General features: G+C 41.2%; 1 pseudogene; it reads right to left on the bottom strand.

The window, feature by feature from the left end:
- Window positions 1-12,399: 12,399 nt before the first annotated feature.
- On the bottom strand, window positions 12,400-19,168 carry LOC106330722 (annotated as a pseudogene).
- Window positions 19,169-22,367: the final 3,199 nt, after the last annotated feature.

Here is a 22,367-nt window from a genome sequence, read left to right as displayed (position 1 = left end):
TTTTTGTATATAAATTCGATTTTTTGGATTTTACAAACATTTTTAATATCTATAAAACTTTTTTTGTGATTAAAAACTATTATTTGGGAAATTTTTTTTAAAAAAAAAAAAAAATATCTGAAAAAGAAAAAAAAAAAAAAATTATATATAAAAAATATATATATTTATATATATATAGGTGTTAGTTAGGTGGAATCCGAACAGGATTTGGTGGCTACAACTATTAAGGCTTGCTTCATAAGGATTCCAACAAAAAAGAATTTGAACGGGACTTGGTGGCGGCAATCATTAAGGTTCGATTCACATGAATTCTTGGATATAGGTCAAAAATAAGTGAACAGGACTTGGTGGCAACCACCATTAAGGTTTGATTCATGGAAGCTTCTGCAAGAGCTTTTATCAACTGCATCAACAAGATGAGAAAGAGAAACGCTGAGACTTGTTCTGGAGCAAGTTCACATCGTCATCCAGACTAAATCAGATATCCAAAAGTAAAGCTAATGACTAAAATAAGCGCTGAGTGGGCGGCAACCCACTATTAGGTAATTTCATTCAGTTTATGTTAAATTGTTACTGATTTTTGTTTTTATTTTTATGCAGGTCAATAAAAAAAAGTGAACAGTAGCGACGGCACTGTAGCAGCGCCGAGCGACACTGTAGCAGTGCCGAGCGACACTGTAGCAAGAAAATCGAGCGAAACTGTAGCAAGAAAATCGAGCGACACTGTAGCAAGGAAATCGACTGACAATGTAGTAGAAAATCGAGAGTTACTGTAGCTGTGATACTATAGCAGGGCTATTAGAGCAGTCACTGTTCATAAAAAAAAAATTAGATTGGTTTTATTAGTTATCTATTACTGACTTTTAGTGTTTTATTTATATTAGGTAAAAGGAAATAGATACGAGGAAGACAAGCTCTGCACTAGCATCAATCGATGGCTGGCAAGCGTATCGATCGATAGAGCATCACAGGTATTGATCGCCACTTAACTGTGTTGATCGATACTCACATCAATGGCATGTATACTCGCGAAACCTTATTAATATTGTCCTTATGGTCTATTTTCCCACCAATTTTAGACAGTATAACACTGGGAAAGTGTTGTTTAAGTCTGGGGGAGGTTCTACTAATATTGAGTTTTAGTTAGGTATTTAAAAAAAAAAATATCCGAGTAGACGATTCCTGAGCACATCGACCGATGAGACAAGCTCGATATCGCTCGACAGCACTTAAGATACAACGATCGATTGTGTCTTCACTGTGTCGAATGATTTCTCTAGCCATCAACCGATGAGACCATGTCGACATCAATCGACATCACTTCATCAACAACGATCTATTGTCACTTCATTGTGTTGATTGACACTGACATCAGCGAGCAGGTTACCGTTCTTACTTGTTAAATTGTGTACTTATGTTTATGTCATCACCATAACTCCGACTAGATATACACTGGGACAGTGTAATTTAAGTATGGGGGGAGGTTTACTGATACTTAGTTTATTGTGCGTCTTATCAAATGTTTTCAAAAAAGTTTTTATTGAGTCAAGAAGGGGATAATGAACTTATTTGATTTTTGCTTGTTATCTAACCACTCTTTAGCACCATTTTATACTTACTGATTGCAGATAATACTAAAGATACTAAAGTGGATCAACCTGTCAATTATTCACACTTGTTGAGATTGTTTGAAGGAACCAAAGCTGACCTCCAACATTAAATTTGACACAACTGCTTGTCTTGGGGCTTGGTATGCATGGGATCAGATTCTTCAAACAAGTCTGGAAGGTAAAACCTTGTGTAGATTCATCACATTTTCTCTTTCTATTTCGACCCTAGATTTATAGGTAGAGATATTTATTTTCAAAAAAAAAAAAATCCGAAAAAGAAAAAAAAATTCTATATAAAAAAAAAAATATATATATATATAGGTGTTAATTAGGTGGAATCCGAACAGGACTTGGTGGCTACAACCATTAAGGTTTGCTTCATACGGATTCCAACAAAAAAAAATTCGAATGGGATTTGGTGGCGGCAATCATTAAGGTTCGATTCACATGAATTCTTGGATATAGGTCAAAAGGAAGTGAACATGACTTAGTGGCAACCACCATTAAGGCTTGATTCATGGAAGCTTATCCAATCTTGGTCAATGATCCTGCAATGGAAGCAGACTTTGACTAAAGAGATAGATTAGTAGAGAGAAAAGATAGGAACTAACTTTTACCTGCAGATCTGGACACAAGATAAAGCTTTGAGTTAGCTTTCAAATGCCACCGGTCTGAGGATCCTGTAGCAGAAGTTATGCCTGTTTTATTGAAGAGTGGCTTGTCTGCCTTAGCTTTGTTACGCCTATTCAGCTATTGGTGCATTGGTCATAGCCGAAATTCGTCGAAGAAAATGAAGTTTTGTCAGGGGAAGCTATCAAGGAGATGAAGGACTGTCGATCGATAAAACAGCATTGGTGTCGATCGACTGTGATGCCAGAACGTGGGCCAATCATATTTCAAGACCGATTGAAGCCCAGAACCAACACAAAGTAACCAAAATACCCATGGACGATCATAAATCCTATTTATGTATTTCTAAGCCATTGTTGACGACAACAAGCTTATTATTATCCTATTCCATTGTTTTCTCTTAGGTTTGGAGAGAAGATCAATTCTCCTTCAGAGATTGATTGGAACTCCATTGGTTTTATCATTGATTTCTTATCTATTATATTATTCAGACTATGATTTGTGTTATTGCTTCTATGTCTGAGTAATCATCTTGTTAGGTTTAGGGATTTCATGAGTTAGAATCTGGAATAGTTAGAATAGGAAGAAAGTGTGACTAATTGTTTGAACCTAGAATCATAGGATAGTTGAGAGGCACGAAAGTAAAAATCAATTAACGGAACCCGAACTCTGCTGGATTGGATACCTAGGCACATACGAGAGTTGGTCTAGGAATCTAGTTGAACTTAATCGATTATGTCGTTAATGCTTGTCTGAGGAAGCATCAGCTGAGACTGGACTTAGACATCTGATTAGCAATTGCATGCGAAAGTTGGATTGCTTACTTATTAAAATCGAGTTCTAGAATTGAAGCTATAAACCATTAGCATCCTTGAATTGTAGTTTTGAATCTCTTGATTGATAAATCCCTAAGTCTAGCGCTTTCATCCTATTGCTTACAAACCTCAATCAACCAATCGAACAACTACTTTGTTCTCCTTGCTTTCATTAATTTACTGCTTTATAAACTGTTTGCCTAGCTTAATCTTGATTTCTATAGTATATTGTGTGCCCTAGCTCTCTGTGGATTCGATCCCTAAGTACTACAATTGAACCTCTTATTTGAGAGAGTAAAATCACTCCTTAGGGTAATTTGAGTGATATCAAACTCCATTAGATTTATCATTGATTTCTTTATCTATTATATTATTCAGACTATGAATTGTGTTACTGCTTGCATGTCTGAGTAATTCATCTTATTAGGTTTAGGGATTTCATGAGCTTAATATCAAACTTATAATCAATTAGGATTGCTAGATTATCTATAGATCTACATCAGGGTGATTTGTAATACTAGGATCTGGAATAGTTAGAATAGCACGACAGTGTGACTAATAGTTTGAACCTAGAATCATAGGATAGTTGAGAGGCACGAAAGTGCAATCAATTAACGGAACCCAAACTCTGCTGGATTAAATACCTAGGCGCATACGAGAGTTGGTCTAGGAATCTAGTTGAGTTTAATCGATTAGGTTGTTAATGCTTGTCTAAGGAAGCATCGATCGACGCTTTGGCCATAGCATCGATCGACGCTCGATCCAAGTGAACAAGCGACAGCTGAGACTGGACTTAGACATCTGATTAGTAATTACATGCGAAAGCTGGATTTCTTACTTATTAAAATCGTGTTCTAGAATTAAATCTATAAACCATTAGCATCCTTGAATTGTAGTTTTGAATCTCTTGATTGATAAATCCCTAAGTCTAGCGCTTTCATCTTATTGTTTACAAACCTCAATCAATCAACCGAACAACTGCCTTGTTCACCTTGCTTTCATTTATTTACTACTTATTTAACTGTTTACCTAACTTAACCTTGATTTCTATAGTTTATTGTGTGCCCATGCTCCATGTGGATTCGATCCCTAAGTACGACAATTGAACCTCTAATTTGAGAGAGTAAAATCACTCCTTAGGGAAATTTGAGTGATATCAAATTTGGCGCTGTTGCCGGGAAGCAAGGATTCACCATTAGAATTGATTAATAGGTTTAGTCTAGGTTTTATTTACTGTCATAGTTACTTACATAATTTTTTTTTCTTGTCTTTCAGGTACATGCCTATCAGTACCAGAAGCACCAAGGAGGAATTAATTTTCTTCTCAGACCCAACACGTTTGGAACGCTCGATCCGCAAAGAGAAACACGCATCATCGATCGACACCACCTCTACTACGTCGATCGACGATCGATACTTGTGACAAAGCAACGATTGACAGTTCAACTCGAACATTGATCAATACCAATCCACGAGCAGACATGGTCGCGACACTTGTGCTACAGAGGGATGAGAATGTAGACCTTCATGACCCTGGAGGTCATCTGTGTGTAATGCTAAAGTTCCTCGTCAGAGATCGCTAGCAGATTTGATCAGGCCTAGTCAGTTCTATACTAACATGTCAGCGATTCAAACTCTAGAAGATTTTATCACCCCCACACACTTCTCTCATGTGGGTCAGCACCCTTTTCATGATCTTCCTCATGATAATCCTCTGGACCATATTGAGACACTCGAAGACTTTGTGTCTGGCATCCAGGAGAATGAAGCAACCAAAGACTACATCATCTGCAAGCTGTTCAAATATTCTCTCTCTGGGAATGCTAAAAAGTGGCTGAGACGCATACCACCTGGATCTCTCACTACATGGAATGATGTCAGAACTGCGTTTATGACTGAATTTTTAGATGATCCAAGGGCTGAAGAGATGAGAGATAAAGTTTGGTCATTCTCTCAGGGACCTACAGAAGCTTTCAAAAGCTCTTGGGAGAGGTTTAAGAGATACCAAATAGACTGTCCATATCATGGTTTTACAGAGATTCAACTGTTGAAGAAGTTCTGCAAGGGTATTGATGTGCAATATCATATGGTGTTGGATACTGCAAGCGAAGGAAACTTCGAGACAAGGACCCCAGAAGAAGCTAAGAGACTGATTGAGAACTTGATATCTAGCAAAAGTTTCAAAAATCTGGATATGCACAGGATAAAATCAGCTGCGATGGATAGCGACAAGATCGTTAAGGCTGAGATTGGTTCGGTACATGAGGTCTCGTTGGTAGAACATGCTGTAGAGAAGGATGAGGATCAGGGCTATATAGGAAAGATGAATCTATGATGGAAAAGATCCTAAAAATTCAACAGAAGACGAGTGCATACTTAAATCTGAGGTTGTATGTTCTCTACAAAGAGCTGAATGGAAAATTTGAAACCTTCGATGCCCATGTCATGATACTAGATGCTCAGGTTTCTGAGATTGCAGAAGCTGTGAAGAAGCAAGAAGCTCTGGTCAAATGGAAAGCTGTGGAAAGTGAGAGGCACCAGGTTGATGCCATCTCAGATAATGACTTTGGGGAAGTGCTCGAGCAGGAGAAGCTGGAAGAAGATGTTTTTCTAGTCAAAAGCTCCATGTCCATACGCATCTCGTACTGGTATTGATCGACACCAACAAATGAGCATCGATCGACATCAACAGCTGAGCACCGATCGACATCATCAGCCGAGCATCGATCGACACCACTTTTGGGATCGGACAAAACTGTTTGAATTCAGAGCCACTCAGATTTTGCCACTCGACACCCGCATCCTCCCACTCTAGCTCGAGTTAAATAAGATAACGTCAATCGAAAAAAAAACACAAAAAAATCAATCAAGAACATGGAAGTGTCGATCGACAACAGCAGAAGAGCAGCGATCGACAACCGTCAATGCCATACCGAGTACGTTTACCAGATCTTGATGCACACCGTTTGAAGGCAACTCAAAATCCATCTCAGACATCAGTTTGCTTGAAGACAACAGAGAAGATAAGTCAGCAATCTGCAGAAGCACCAGAGCAAGAGTAATCAACTCTAGCTGAAACCTCTTTCGTTGAGTGTGTCAATCGACGACATCTACCAGGTATCGATCGACACCAAACATATGGATATGAACCTGCCATGGAAAGGTAGGCAACGAAAGAAGAAATTCCAGTTGAGAAGAGAGCAAAATCTAGGAAACCCTATATTCCCAAACACCTCAGGAGAGAAGTTAATAGAGTGGAACTTGATGGCTTTCACAAGAGGGTGAAGAGGGTTCCTAAGGATATGTCTTTTGAGGATGCATATCAAAAGAATAGACTTGGTAATTTCTTTTGAGAAAGCAGAGAGAGATAAGGACATTGAGCTGTTATTCAACAAGGTCAACCGTAAACCCAAAAGGACACTGAAGAAGGAACAAGATCCTGGAAAGTTCTCTATTCCATGCTCTATAGATAGCCAGCATTTACCAAAGGCCCTATGCGATACAGGATCTGCAGTCAGCATCATGGCCATAGACACTGCTGAGTTATTAGGACTAAAGATGGAACCTTCTAAAGATAGTTTCACTTTCGTGGATAACTCCCAAGCAAACTCAGCAGGCATGATCAAGAATGTTAAGGTGGAGATATGGGAATTCATTATATATGTGGACTTTCATGCTGTGGATATCAAATCAGGCAAGACATCTTCACTTCTTTTTGGAAGAGCCTTCATGGCTACAGTGGGGGCAGTTTGTGATCTTAAGAGAAATAAGATGTGTCTTACTAATGTTGACGAAACTGTCTTCTATGATCCCATGGAAAAGAAGAAAACTAAGGAGCTTATTTCATGCATAGATATGTTTGAAGATCCAGGACCTGCAGCTGATTCAAATCGTGAGCCTGCAAAACCAGAATCAGCGTCGGTCGACATTAGAATTGCAGCATCGGCCGACTTCCAGTCCTCAGAATCGATCGAAAATAAGCCTTCAGCATCGAACGACTCTCAGTCTTCAGAATCGATCGACCCGAATCCTTCAGCATCGGTCGACACCCTCCGACTTTCAGAAAAGCCTGAGACTGAAAAGTTTAAGTCTGGGGGAAGGACCAAGAATAGAAAGAAGAAAAAGAAAAGGAATGCAGATGCAGATTCCCTATCAGTAGTTCCTTTGCAATGTCAAGAGGTTAGACTTGAGTATAGAGTGCGCTTGCAGAGGAGGTCCTGAACCTTTTACCAAGGTTAGAGTGCTATGTGATCCAGAGCTGGGAGAGAAAGGAGAAGTTTTTGCAGGAGCTTTTATCAGCTGCATCAACAAAATGAGGAAGAGAGACACTGAGACTTGTTTTGGAGCAAGTTTTCATCAGATCTCCAAAGTCAAGCTAAATGACTATAACAAAGCGCTGAGTGGGAGGCAACCTATTATTAGGTAATTTTATTTTGTTTTATTCTATATTATTACTGATTTTCAATTTTAATTATATTGGAGGCCCAAGGAAAATAGTTGATATACCAGCATCGACCGAAATCTGATCATTGCCGGCCGCCACCACTTCACATGAGCATCGTGCGACACCTGATCAGTGTTGCTCGACAGAGCATCAACATAATCGATCGATCACCACTTAACTGTATAGATTGACATTCACATCTAGCAAGCAGGTATATCGTCTTACCTTGTTAATTTCGTACTTATGATTAATTTCCCCACCAATCTTAGACTATACAACACTGGAGACAATGTTGTTTAAGTCTAGGAGAGGTTCTACTAATATTGTGTTATAGTTAGGTATTTAAAAAAGAGTGATTTAAGTCTGGGAGAGGTTAGGTAATTATATCTGGGAGAGGTTCTACTAGTATTGTGTTTTAGTTAGGTATTTAAGTCTGAGAGAGGTTTGACTAATACTTAATGTATTGTTCATTCTGATACTGTTCATCCGGGGTACTATTTATCCCGACACTGTTCATACGGACACTGTTCACCTCGACACTGTTCATCGGCCGTTGGTCGACACTGTTCATCAACCGTCGATCGACACTGTTCATCCTTCGTCGATCAGCACTGTTCATCCGTCGTCGATCGCCACTATTCATCCACCGTCGATCGACACTATTCATATCGACACTGTTCCTCGAGATACTGTTCACTGCGGCACTATTCATCATGGCAGTGTTCATCATGGCACTGTTTATATGGTACTGTTCATACGATGACCGACACCACTTGTGTGGAAACATAGAAGGTCGATGAGGATGGGATATTCAGAGACGAAGAAGGTCGCCCTCGCAACAGAGCAGGACAATTGATTAATGCAGAGGGTGTTGTAATCCCTGATGTGATTGATGTTGCTGAGACAAATGACTTTGATCTGAACTGTGAATGGTATGATTGGGGAAGTGTGGACCCTTTCTAAGGTCTTCCTCTTGAGGATCTCATTGACCTTATCAAAGAACTTGAGGAGCTAGCCTCTGCAAGCAAGCAGAATGAAGTATCCATAGACCACATTATCTGCACGATCTTCCCCTATTCTCTATCTGGAGATGCATTTAGCTGGTTCAGTCAGCTGCAGCTAAGATCTTTAACTTGCTGGGAGGACATTAAGACCGCCTTCCTCAACGAATTTCTCTATGAAGCTGCAGCAACTCGACAGAGGAAGTTTGATGATATGTTGGAGAAGATGATTAAAGGTCAGGAGAAGGAATTGATGTCAAGATTTAGTCAGAAGTTGGGTATAGTCTACATTGAGCCAAATGAGGAATCTGAAACCATGAACACTCAAATCGAAATGCCAGACATTGAGGTTCAATGGACATATGAGACTACGCGAAGAGAAGAAGCTGATATTAGTGATACGACCTCAACGTCGACCGACGGCACGACCTCAGCGTCGACCGACGGCACGACCTCAGCGTTGACTGACTGTACGACCTCAGCGTCGACCGACGGCATGACCTCAGCGTCGACTGACAGCACGACCTCAGTGTCGACCGACGGCACGACCTCACCGTAGACAACGTCGACCGACGGCACGACCTCAACGTCGACCGACAGTATGACCTCGGAAACGATCGACAGCACCATCTCAGCATCGATCGACATAGAATTTTGTTGTCGATCGACACCTCTTGAAATGCCTAGAGGTTCGAATTGTCCTCAGGACATTGCAGACTTGACACTAGAGAGCACCGATATATAAAGCAGCTATCTTGCCCTAGATGTAGACAGAGAGATCACCATGGAAGATTTCTCAGAGCTAGAGGATTGCTTGAAAGTATTGGATGGAGCACAACGTGAAGATTTGGGTCAGAACTTAGTGAAGAAGCTTGACGACGATTAGCACACTTTGGAGAAAGATCTGGAAAATTCCCCAAAGGCAAGCATCGATCGACACCGCCCACCCGACATTGATCGACAACGCCTAACAGATACCGATCGACACCACCCACCTGATATCGATCGATGCCCATTCATGGATGAACCGCCAAGGTGCCTAGTTGAGCTGGAATATGTTGAGGATAGGATGTACAAGTCCGAGGTCTCACACCTTGCTGTCCGCGAACATCTTAGACCACATATCAGCGCAGAAGAAGCTGCTAGGTTTCACAAAAGAGTGAAGAGGATACATGACCTGTGAAGATTGTGGTTCCATGCGCTGTGTCTGAAGTTGAATGACCTATTCCACCCGATAGAAGTATACAGTTAGGCTCTTACAGTGGATTATGTGATGAACATCAACACACAACAGCTTCTTTGAGAGGGTTACGATTTACAGATGAAGTCAATAAGGGCCCAGCAGAAGCAGCATTGATCGACACCAACCGGATACCATCGAACGATACAAACAAGCCGGAATCGATCGACACTTTCACCTCAACATCGATCGACACCCACCGCGTATCAGAGCAGAAAGAGTATGCAGTGTGTCGAAATCTTTTTGATGGAGGCACCACTACGCGATCAGATAAGTCTGGGGGAAAGAAGAGGAGGAATTGGAAGAAGAGGAAAAGGACCAAGGGAGGTTCTCAGTTATCATTGATATCTTGTTCTCAGATGGTGTCAGGAAATCCAGAGTGCGCAGGAGATGCTTCTCACAGCCATTTGCAAAGCTTCGAGCACTCCTTATTGCTAAGATGATAGACAAAGGAGATGAGTCTACGGAGGAGGCTTTCACACAAGATTGATAAAGCTTCAGAGAGCAGACATTGAGACTTGTTTTGGAGCGAGTTCTCATTCTCATACGGACTGAATCAGATCTCCAAAAGTCAAGCTAAATGACTATAACAAAGCGTTGAGTAGGAGGCAACCCACTATTAGATAATTTCATCCAGTTTAGTTTAGATTATTACTGATTTTCGTTTGATATTTATTGCAGGTAAAAAAAAAAGATGAACAGTGATGACGACGGGGTAGCAGAGGCACTGTAACATCGATCGACACTGTAGCAGAAACGTCGATCGACACTATAGTAGAGGTACTGTTCATCGACAAAAAGAGAAAAAGATCCAAGGTCCAATGAGTTCTGAACCACCATCGATCGACGGCTGGCCAGTGTATCGATCGACAGAGCATCACATGTATCGATAGCCACTTAACTGTGTTGATCGATACCCACATCAATGGCAGGTATACTCGTGAAACCTTGTTAATATTTGTCCTTATGGTTTGTTTTCCCACCTATCTTAGACTGTATAACACTGGTCACAGTGTTGTTTAAGTCTGGGAGAGATTCTACTAATATTGTGTTTTAGTTAGGTAATTAAAAAAAAAAGATCCAAGTAGACGATCATAAATAGATTATTACTGATTTTCGTTTGATATTTATTGCAGGTAAAAAAAAAGATGAACAGTGACGACGAAACGGTAGCAGAGGCACTGTAACATCGATCGACACTGTAGCAGAAACGTCGATCGACACTATAGTAGAGGTACTGTTCATCGAAAAAAAAGGCGAAAAAGATCCAAGGTCCAATGAGTTCTGAACCACCATCGATCGACGGCTGGCCAGTGTATCGATCGACAGAGCATCACATGTATCGATAGCCACTTAACTGTGTTGATCGATACCCACATCAATGGCAGGTATACTCGTGAAACCTTGTTAATATTTGTCCTTATGGTTTGTTTTCCCACCTATCTTAGACTGTATAACACTGGTCACAGTGTTGTTTAAGTCTGGGAGAGATTCTACTAATATTGTGTTTTAGTTAGGTAATTAAAAAAAAAAGATCCAAGTAGACGATCATAAAATCGACCGATGAGAGCATGTCGATATCGACCGATGAGAGCATGTCGATATCGACCGATGAGAGCATGTCGATATCGATCGACTGTACATCACCTGCAACGACCGATGGTAACTTCTTTCCAACGATCGACACTTAAGGTCAGGTATATCGTTCTAACTTGTTAAATTGTGTACTTATGATTAGTTCTCACCATAACTTCGACTGGATATACACTGGGGACAGTGTAATTTAAGTCTGGGGGGATGGTTACTGATAGCTAGTTTATTGTGAGTCTAATTAAATGTTTTCAAAAAAATAGAAAAATAAAAAATAAAAAATTATCTAGTCAAGAAGGGGATTATGATCAAATACAATTTGATTGCTACTCTAATCACTCTCTAGCACCATCTAGATCTACTGATTGCAGGATGTATTAGATAGAAACACCGCAGTGTATCACGTAATGCTAACATCCACACCTACTGAGAATGTCTGGAGAAACCAAAGCTGACTTCCAACCTTAATCTACTCTACTTGCTTGTTTTGGGGCTTGGTATACATTGGATAGGAGTCCTCCTTCAAGTTTGGAAGGTAAAAGTCTGTGTGCTTCTGATTCCCTTCTCTCTTTCTCTTCGGCATCTTAAGATATAAAAGATTGAAATAATTTCCTGGAAGACACTACAGGAAATGTGAGTATTAATAGCAGCCGTTAAACACTATGAGTTCGATATAATAGTGTTCCCTAAAACGCTCTGACAGCACCCGTTATAACAGGTCTGTCACTTTTGATAGCGGATATGTCGTATGCTATAGTTAAATAAACAACAATAGCGTTAATTTCTATGCAATTGTTAATTTTTATAATAATGAATTGATTTTATTTTTTAAAAAGTAATATTTATTTCGAATTTTTATAATAAAAATAATTAATCATATTATAACAACTAAAATATATTTAAATGATTAAAAACAAAAGTTAAAAATTAAATTTTATTTATTAATTAAATTTTGTTTACAAATAAAATCAGTTTATACATAAACCAAAATATTAAACCAAAACCTAATTAACCAAACCTAAGTAAACAAAAAAATTGAACCAAACCTAATGAACCAAAAACTAAAGTTCTAAGCTGCGGTCTCCCTTCCATCGCAGTTTCGTCGTCTCCTTCTTCCTGGCTCTTTCTTCTCTTCTTCTTCTTCTTGTTTGGCTTCACCTAAACCACCACCACCAGCTTTCTCTGCCATCTCCGACTTAAGCCTCTGTTCTCTTACATCATCTGAGATGTCACAGCTAAAGTTTTTGTACCTCTCTTTCTGGAAAGTCCAGCATTAGCATCAGACAGGGTCTGAAGAAGCTCGGCTCGAGACTTACTGATAGACTTTTGTAGATTGGAAGACTGAGAGATTTGTAAAGGAAGTACTCATTTATTGAAAATAGAAATAACTTTGCAAGTTCAGATTCAGATCATCATCTCATGACGATAATGATCTTCATCTACGATCTCATAATGATCGCCACTAGACTCATAGCGTCTACAAAGAACATACAAAGCATAGACCCCCCAATACAAATGATACTCTCTCTCATATACTACTCGAGCTTCCTTGGCAGTTAGAGTCTAACTGCTAACCTTCTGCTTCTCCCAGAGTCTCTCCTTTCTTATCCAACTCAGCCACATCATCCAATTCAAACTCTCCCCCCAGCTTTGCCACGTCACTCAATGATTCATTTAAACGTTTCTTACCGCGCCTCACATAAGAACGTTTGAACCTATCAATACTCCTTCCTTTGAAACCAAGCTTGTCCTCAAGCTTGAAAAAAAGATAATCCTGCACAAATGCTCTGAATGCAACCCAAGAATTCTCATGTGACGGTTTCCCCAACCAACTAACCAAGAGCTCCAAATAACCCTCCGCATCATAACGCGTAGCCAAGACTTCCAACGGCTCTGGCACAGCGTCCACTTCATCAAGACAACCCTCCGGTAATGGATGTACCACTCGATCAACCCCCAACGCAGCTTTCAACTGCGAACAGTGAAACACTGGATGGATGCGAGATGATGGTGGACGATCCAGTTTGTAAGCCACCTTGCCAAATTTAGCAATCACACGATACGGCCCAAAATATTTCGCCGCAAGCTTCTGGCAAACGCGGTGTGACACTGACTGCTGCCTGTAAGGACGTAGCTTCAAGTAAACCAACGCACCTACCTCAAAAGACACATCTCGACGATGCTTATCAGCTGTTTTCTTCATTATATCCTGCGCCCAAGCAAGATTCTGTTTGATCAACACCAACACACGATTATGTTCACACAAAGATGTCTCCAAATCAAAGTTTTGCGTATACCCCTCCTCAAACTTCACTACGACAGGAGGCTCTCGACCATAAACTACATGAAAGGGTGTTGTCTTCAGTGCCGTATCAAACGACGTGTTGTACCAAAACTCAGCCCAAGGAAGAAATTTGCGCCATATACGAGGATGAGCAGACCCAAAGCACCGGAGATATGTCTCAAGACAGCGGTTCAACACTTCAGACTGCCCATCAGTTTGAGGATGAAAGGCAGTGCTGTACTTGAGTTGTGTTCCGGCGAGACGAAACGCTTCCTTCCAAAACGAGCCCAAGAAAATATGGTCTCGATCAGAGACAATACTGTTAGGAAACCCATGTAAGCGCACAATACCTTCCACAAAAGAATTCGCCACATCCACTATTGAGAATGGATGACGCAGACTCAGGAAGTGTGCGTATTTACTGAGTCTATCAATCACCACCAACACGACGTTGACTTCTTGAGATGTAGGTAAGCCCTCAATAAAGTCCATGGATACATCTTCCCACACCCGTGTTGGTAAAGGCAGAGGCTGAAGTAACCCCGCCGTAGATAGCGTAGAGGACTTATGCGTCTGACAGATGATGCATTCTTGAACATACTGCTGCACTGAACGAGATATGCCTTCCCAATAGAAAGACCTCTGCACACGCTTTAAAGTCTTTAACACACCGAAATGTCCTCATCCCAAACTATTATGTGCTTCATGTAAGATCAGTGGAATAAAGAAAGAAGTCTTAGGCATCACCAATCTTCTTTTGTACCATAAACGACCCTCCAAAACTTGATAATTGTCATTGAGTAAAGAACGAGCCCGCACCTTCTGAATAGTATTCTGAATCCCCTGATCAGCTTCAATTTCATTATAAATATCTTGGAGTTGTATCACGTAGGAGTTGTCAATGACATCAAAAGAGAAGGGGCTGACACTTCCAACACACTCATGCTTCGAGACAACCCATCCGCTGCTTTATTCTCGCATCCTGGTTTGTACAAGATGTCGAAGTCGAATACCAACAAGTGAACCAACCAACGCTGATACTCCATATTGACCTCCTTTTGCTCCAAAAGAAATTTGAGACTCCGCTGATCAGTATGCACAATAAACTTCCTTCCCAATAAGTAATGCCTCCACTTTCGAATAGCCATCACCACTGCCATCAACTCTCGTTCATAAGCAGGCTTGAGCTTCTCTCTATCAGTTAGCGCATGGCTAAAAAACGCTATAGGACGCTTCTCCTGCATAAAAACCGCACCCAAACCCACGCCAGAAGCATCTGCCACAACAATAAACGGCTTCTCAAAATCAGGCAAAGCCAAAACATGAGCTGAACACATAGCAGATTTCAACTCCTCAAACGCAGTTTGCGCTGCCGTAGACCACAAGAAATGATCCTTCTTCAACAGACTGGTTAACGGCTGAGCAATGATGCCATAATGCCACACAAAACGACGGTTGTAACCCGTCAGACCCAAGAAACTCCGTAAAAGCTTAACATTCTTCGGAGTAGGCCATAGTCGCACAGCTTCTGTCTTCGTACTATCAGTTGAAACACCGTCTTTGGAAATGATGTGACCCAAGTACTCCACTTGAGTCATCCCCATCACACTCTTCTTCTTATTGGCAAACAACTGATTCTCCTGAAACGCCTTAAGAACCGTTTCCAAGTGTTGAACATGAAGCTCTACTGATTTACTGTAAACCAGAACATCATCGAAGAACACCAAAACGAAATCACGCAGAAACGGTTTGAAAACCTTATTCATGAGTGCTTGAAACGTAACAGGAGCGTTGGTGAGGCCAAAAGGCATCACTAGAAACTCGTAATGACCCTCCACCGTACGAAACGCCGTTTTAGGAATATCCTCGTCCACCATACGAATCTGATGGTAACCAGAGCGAAGATCAAGCTTAGAAAACACCACTGCACCATGTAACTCGTCCAACAGTTGATCGATTACAGGAATAGGGAACTTGTCCAAGACAGTGACCCTATTGAGAGCCCTGTAATCAACACAAAACCGGTGACTGTTGTCTTTCTTCTTGACCAACAAAACCGGACTCGAAAATGGACTGGTGCTAGTTCGTATGATCCCTGATCGTAACATGTCATTCACCATCTACTCCATAACCAGTTTAGTGGCATGAGGGTATCGGTAGGGACGGACTGACACCGAAGAAACGCCAGGGAGGAGTTGGATAGCATGTTCACTACCCCGGAAAGGTGGTAACCCTTGGGGTAATGCAAACAGAGAGTCCCAATGCTGCAGCAACCTCGAAATAGCTGGATCACAAGCTGGTTCAGACAAGCTCTTCACTGTACTTGCCAAAGACACTCCCTGATCTGCAAACTGCTTCACCACTCCAGAATTTAGTGATTTAAGAGATAAGCGAGATCCATGTAAACTTCGATCACCTAATAACGTCACACGCCCTCCTTGGTAAAGAAACGAAAGTTCCTGTGCCTTCCAATCCATTTCACACTTCCCCAAAGTCTCCAACCACTGAACCCCCAAAATCACATCCACAGATCCCAGCTCCAAAGTGAAGAAATCAGAAGTGAAACCCGTAGTGCCTAACTGAAAAGACACGTCCTGGCACACACCCAATCCTTTCACCACTACACCATTTCCCAACAACACATCCAAATTACTCGCAGCACACATCTTCAAACGCAACCTCTGTACCACCGAAGGAGAGATGAAGTTGTGTGTAGCCCCACTGTCTAGCATCACCACTACATCACTTCCAGCAATGCGACCCATTAGCTTCATGGTCTGAGGTGAATCAATACCCAAGAAAGCACAAAACGATAATGTTCTTACTTCTGGAGTATCCATCGTCTCAGCCCATATCTCTTCCTCCGTGGAGTCCATCAACTCAACCTCAAAGCCATTGATCACCGTAAGAACTCTATACTCTTTCTTAGGGCAAACCGCTTCATGAGCCTTAGACCACTTCTCTCCACACTTGAAACAGAGTCCTTGTCGCCTCATAGCATCCAGTTCAGCGTCGGAGTGACGTTGTCGTGGTCTTTGATATGGCTTAGACGAGGCAACATTCTCCTTTTGAGCCTTTGTATCAAGCACGAACGCCTTCTGAGTATTATGAGGATACCCCACCGTTCGAACATTGTTATTGGCTGAAGTATTCTGTTGCTTGGATACATAACGAGGACCCTCTCCCAGCACCTTGCAAAACGTACTGGACTCCATCTTTAACACCGCCGCAATGTAATTGGATAGACCCTGAGGTTCTTTCATACGGATGACTTCTTTCATTTCTCTGGTCAAGCCGATGTAAAAAATCCTCTCCAAGTGATGATCATCCAACCCTGACACTTGAGCTGACAAATCCTCAAACTCTGACACATAATCAGCTATAGATCCAGTTTGACGAATTGAGAACAACCTCGTGCCAGGCTCATCTTCAATCGACTCTGAAAAGCGCACACAAAGGCGTTGCTTAAAGTCTTGCCAGCTCTGGAAACCACCTCGACGCATCACCAAAGCATACCATTTCTTCAACGCTCCCTTCAAACACAATGGAACAAGATCGAACCTCGAATCTTCATCATATCTCCCCAACTCATAAAAATACTCCACATCAACCATCCACTCAGAGATTCTAGAACCATCACAGAACGGCATCTCAAGTTTCTTCAACATGTTCTCACGATTATCTAGATTCAACTGCTCCTCATGGTAACCAAACGGAGAGTGATCTCGCACCCTTTCGTATCAAGGACGGCGTACCTGAGATTGAGAAGACGATAACACCGGATCTCGTAGCGGAGAACAGATCGGATATCGATCAATCACCGACTGCTTTCCCAATGCCTTAAGTGCCGAATCGAGCTTCGAATCCATCGACGACAGCTTCGTATCAACTGAATCGACTCGCGCTTCCAACGAATCGAATCGATCATCCTTTACCTTCGCATCAGTACACAACTTCTCATACGCTCCCATCAGAAACATCACCTGACCTTGAATCTTCGTCGGATCCATCGATACATCAGAATAACTGGATTTGGACTGAGAAGACGAAAAAATAGTCGCGTTTGAGAGATCGAACTGTTTCACCGCACCAATGATAGACTTTTGTATATTGGAAGACTGAGAGATTTGTAAAGGAAGTACTCGTTTATTGAAAATAGAAATAACTTTGCAAGTTCAGATTCAGATCATCATCTCATGACAATAATGATCTTCATCTACGATCTCATAACGATCGCCACTAGACTCATAGCATCTACAAAGAACACACAAAGCATAGACCCCCCCAATACAAATGATACTCTCTCTCATATACTACTCGAGCTTCCTTGGCAGTTAGAGTCTAACTGCTAACCTTCTGCTTCTCCCAGAGTCTCTCCCTTCTTATCGAACTCGGCCACATCATCCAATTCGAACTCTCCCTTCAGCTTTGCCACGTCACTCAATGATTCATTTAAACGCTTCTTCCCGCGCCTCACATAAGAACGTTTGAACCTATCAATACTCCTTCCTTTGAAACCAAGCTTGTCCTCAAGCTTGAAAAAAAGATAATCCTGCACAAATGCTCTGAATGCAACCCAAGAATTCTCATGTGACGGTTTCCCCAACCAACTAACCAAGAGCTCCAAATAACCCTCCGCATCATAACGCGTAGCCAAGACTTCCAACGGCTCTGGCACAACGTCCACTTCATCAAGACAACCCTCCGGTAATGGATGTACCACTCGATCAACCCCCAACGCAGCTTTCAACTGCGAACAGTGAAACACTGGATGGATGCGAGATGATGGTGGACGATCCAGTTTGTAAGCCACCTTGCCAAATTTAGCAATCACACGATACGGCCCAAAATATTTCGCCGCAAGCTTCTGGCAAATGCGGTGTGACACTGACTGCTGCCTGTAAGGACGTAGCTTCAAGTAAACCAACGCACCTACCTCAAAAGACACATCTCGACGATGCTTATCAGCTGTTTTCTTCATTATATCCTGCGCCCAAGCAAGATTCTGTTTGATCAACACCAACACACGATTATGTTCACACAAAGATGTCTCCAAATCAAAGTTTTGCGTATACCCCTCCTCAAACTTCACTACGACAGGAGGCTCTCGACCATAAACTACATGAAAGGGTGTTGTCTTCAGTGCCGTATCAAACGACGTGTTGTACCAAAACTCAGCCCAAGGAAGAAATTTACGCCATGTACGAGGATGAGCAGACGCAAAGCACCGGAGATATGTCTCAAGACAGCGGTTCAACACTTCAGACTGCCCATCAGTTTGAGGAGGAAAGGCAGTGCTGTACTTGAGTTGTGTTCCGGCGAGATGAAACGCTTCCTTCCAAAACGAGCTCAAGAAAATACGGTCTCGATCAGAGACAATACTGTTAGGAAACCCATGCAAGCGCACAATACCTTCCACAAAAGAATTCGCCACGTCCAGTGTTGAGAATGGATGACGCAGACTCAGGAAGTGTGCGTATTTACTGAGTCTATCAATCACCACCAACACGACATTGACTCCTTGAGATGTAGGTAAGCCCTCAATAAAGTCCATGGATACATCTTCTCACACCCGTGTTGGTAAAGGCAGAGGCTGAAGTAACCCCGCCGGAGATAGCGTAGAGGACTTATGCGTCTGACAGATGATGCATTCTTGAACATACTGCTGCACTGAACGAGATATGCCTTCCCAGTAGAAAGACCTCTGCACACACTTTAAAGTCTTCAACGCACCCGAATGTCCTCCTCCCAAACTATCATGTGCTTCATGTAAGATCAGTGGAATAAAGAAAGAAGTCTTAGGCACCACCAATCTTCTTTTGTACCATAAACGACCCTCCAACACTTGATAATTGTCATTGAGTAAATAACGAGCCCGCACCTTCTGAATAGTATTCTGAATCCCCTGATCAGCTTCAATTTCATTATAAATATCTTGGAGTTGTATCACGTAGGAGTTGTCAATGACATCAAAAGAGAAGGGGCTGACACTTCCAACACACTCATGCTTCGAGACAACCCATCCGCTGCTTTATTCTCGCATCCTGGTTTGTACAAGATGTCGAAGTCGAATACCAACAAGTGAACCAACCAACGCTGATACTCCATATTGACCTCCTTTTGCTTTTAGGGTGTAGATTTAAGATTTAGTGTTTGAGGTTTAGATTTAAATTTGAGATAGATTTTTAAAATGATTAAGTTTAATTTTTGATTGAAATGAATAGATTGAAATTTTAAATTTATGTTCAGGGATTTAAACCCTATAATTATATATAAATCTAGATACGGTTTTGCCTGCCACTGCCCTAAATGTCTGGATGATTCATCAATCTCCGAAATACTCAATTTCGCATTATTTTATTCGTTGTTCCTTGGTTTTGTAATGGTTTTTTCGTTTTGATATTTAAAAACCTTAGTTTTCCTTGAGCTTAATTAATCCATATCCATAAACGAAGATTCAATATATATTTAAAGACATAATCATGCACGCATTCTAAACTTTGTCACAAAACAAAATATAAAGTTTCCCAGGCATATAATATTTAAAGAACGTCTAGAAAGTTTTGAGGTTATGGATTTAGATGGAATTTCAACGTCATTGGCTTTCTTCTGTTCAGTCAAATCACGTTTACATCATCCTCGTTTCCCTGGATACACACACACACACACATCCTCCTTGTCTCCCTGATAGATTAAACTTTAAAGAATCAGTCAGCTTGATTCCCCAATGTCGTTCTGCAACAGAACAAGAAAATAAAACAAAAGGATGTATTACCTTATTGCTAGAAGAGGTTCCAGAAGAAAGCCTTCTTCCAGCTTTCAAACCACCAGCATAATCACTTCGTTCATCATATCTGCGGTTCTCCATGTAGTCTACATCTATGTAATAATAGAAGATATAAAGCCACTATTTAAAGCATGGAGAAACCATCAAATTACTGAGTGAAAGAGAAGGCATACCTTCCCTTCTCAAAGACTTAAAATTATATAGAGCATAGAGGTGAAACAAGCACATGGAAAAAGCCAAACTTTAGCCCAAAACAGGGCAAAAAGATAAACTTTAGCCAAGAACAGAGCAAGACAGAGATTTTGGTGTTTCTAAGACTTGGAAATGTATTAAATTATCAAACTGAGATATGGAAGATGAGAGAACAAACCATGATCATTGTCTTCCGGCCAGACTTAGAAACTAGCAAGCTGTCTCCCGAGAGAATGAATTGGTGAAGTCGAAACGCTCCAGGAACTGTTGCTTCTCTGTAACCAACAGAGGTGACGGCAGATCTGACGGTGAGGCGAGGAAGTGAGGAGTGACGGCGGCGAGGGGGAGGAGGATTTGACGGTATAAAGTTCGGTATAAAGTTCGACGAGACCTGTGTAGACCCAGAAAAAAATAATCAAGACAAATCGAAACCCAAACCTGAAAACCCCCAAATCAAAACCCTAAGAAAGAATTAAAAAGAGAAAGTGAACGACGAAGATTGGAGGTTTGTCCGGTCGAAGCCATGAAAAAACTGACCGGCAAACACGACGGAGGAGAGATGGAGCTGAAGAGAGGATGAGTTCGAGAGAGAGAGTGGAGAAAAGACTCCAGTTTATGATTCTGAGAAACAATACAAAGCCGTTTCGGTGAATCTGAGAAGTGTTTTGGTGGCAAAATATTTATTTTTTCCAAGTGTTGGAGCCTACGCCTAGCAAATTAATATGGCAAAAAAAAATTATTTTCCTGCGGTAACAAATATAGCGTTTTAAATTGACAAACGCTATAGAAAAAGTAAGTGTTGCTATACAATAGCAGAACTGTCATAAACGCTATAATTTGATGCTATTAATACTCATATTTCCTGTAGTGAGAGGCAGAGGGGTAGGAGTGTCTCCTATGAGCCCGGTATTCTAAGTCTGAAGGGAATGATCACACATTGTAGAAACGAGGGGTAGGAGTGTCTCCTGTGACCCTGATATTCGCTACACTTTGTCAAATAGAGCTACAAAAGTAGACAAGTCAATAAGATGAACAAGTTGGACTGTATCAGCATCAACATTCATTGAAATTGAAACTATAGAGATTCAGAGAAGAGAGAAAAGAGGGAAGAAAAGGATCAGAGAAGACTACTTGTGTGTTCAGAAACTTGCTTGAGTAAGATTCCATGTCCCTTGATCGATACTCCCAAGACGTAGCCTACACATCTATTTTTATGCAGAAATGAGGTCAGCAGAGGGGTATGTCAGGCGCTATCAGTAGTGTTGTGTGATTGTATGGTATGGTGACTAAGCTAGTGTGTAGTATATTGAAACCATCCAAGGTTAGTAATGATTCACTTACACCTATCATATTTGCAGAAGTGAGAGTAGTGATTTTAAATTATGTGAGTCCATGTTGTTTTCAAACCTCTTTCATAAGACTGCCTTGTGTGTTTTGCTTGAGGACAAGCAAAAGGGTAAGTCTAGGAGAGTTGATAGGCCATGGATTTTACCCACTTTTAGCCATTGTTTATAAGTTTTTTAATATACATTTACAACGATATAGAGTCTATTTAGAGTAGTTACAGGTTCAGAGATGATTTGGAGGAATGTGGTGATTTTGGTGTCTTTTGGAGTCTTTTAAGTGAAGAGCTGCATAGACGCGTCAGATGTCTAGCTATGGATGGAAACCTTCCTACCATTAGATTAAGCCCATCTTTTGACACAAGATATAGCTTTGGGTTACCTTTCCAATTCCACTGGTTCGAGGTCAATCAGCTTTCTGTAGCAGACGT

This window comes from Brassica oleracea, chromosome C3, assembly GCF_000695525.1.
Source record: "Brassica oleracea var. oleracea cultivar TO1000 chromosome C3, BOL, whole genome shotgun sequence".
Taxonomy (NCBI): domain Eukaryota; kingdom Viridiplantae; phylum Streptophyta; class Magnoliopsida; order Brassicales; family Brassicaceae; genus Brassica; species Brassica oleracea.
The sequence above is the reverse complement of the archived record's forward strand: the minus strand, read 5'-3'. Positions and strand labels throughout refer to the sequence as shown.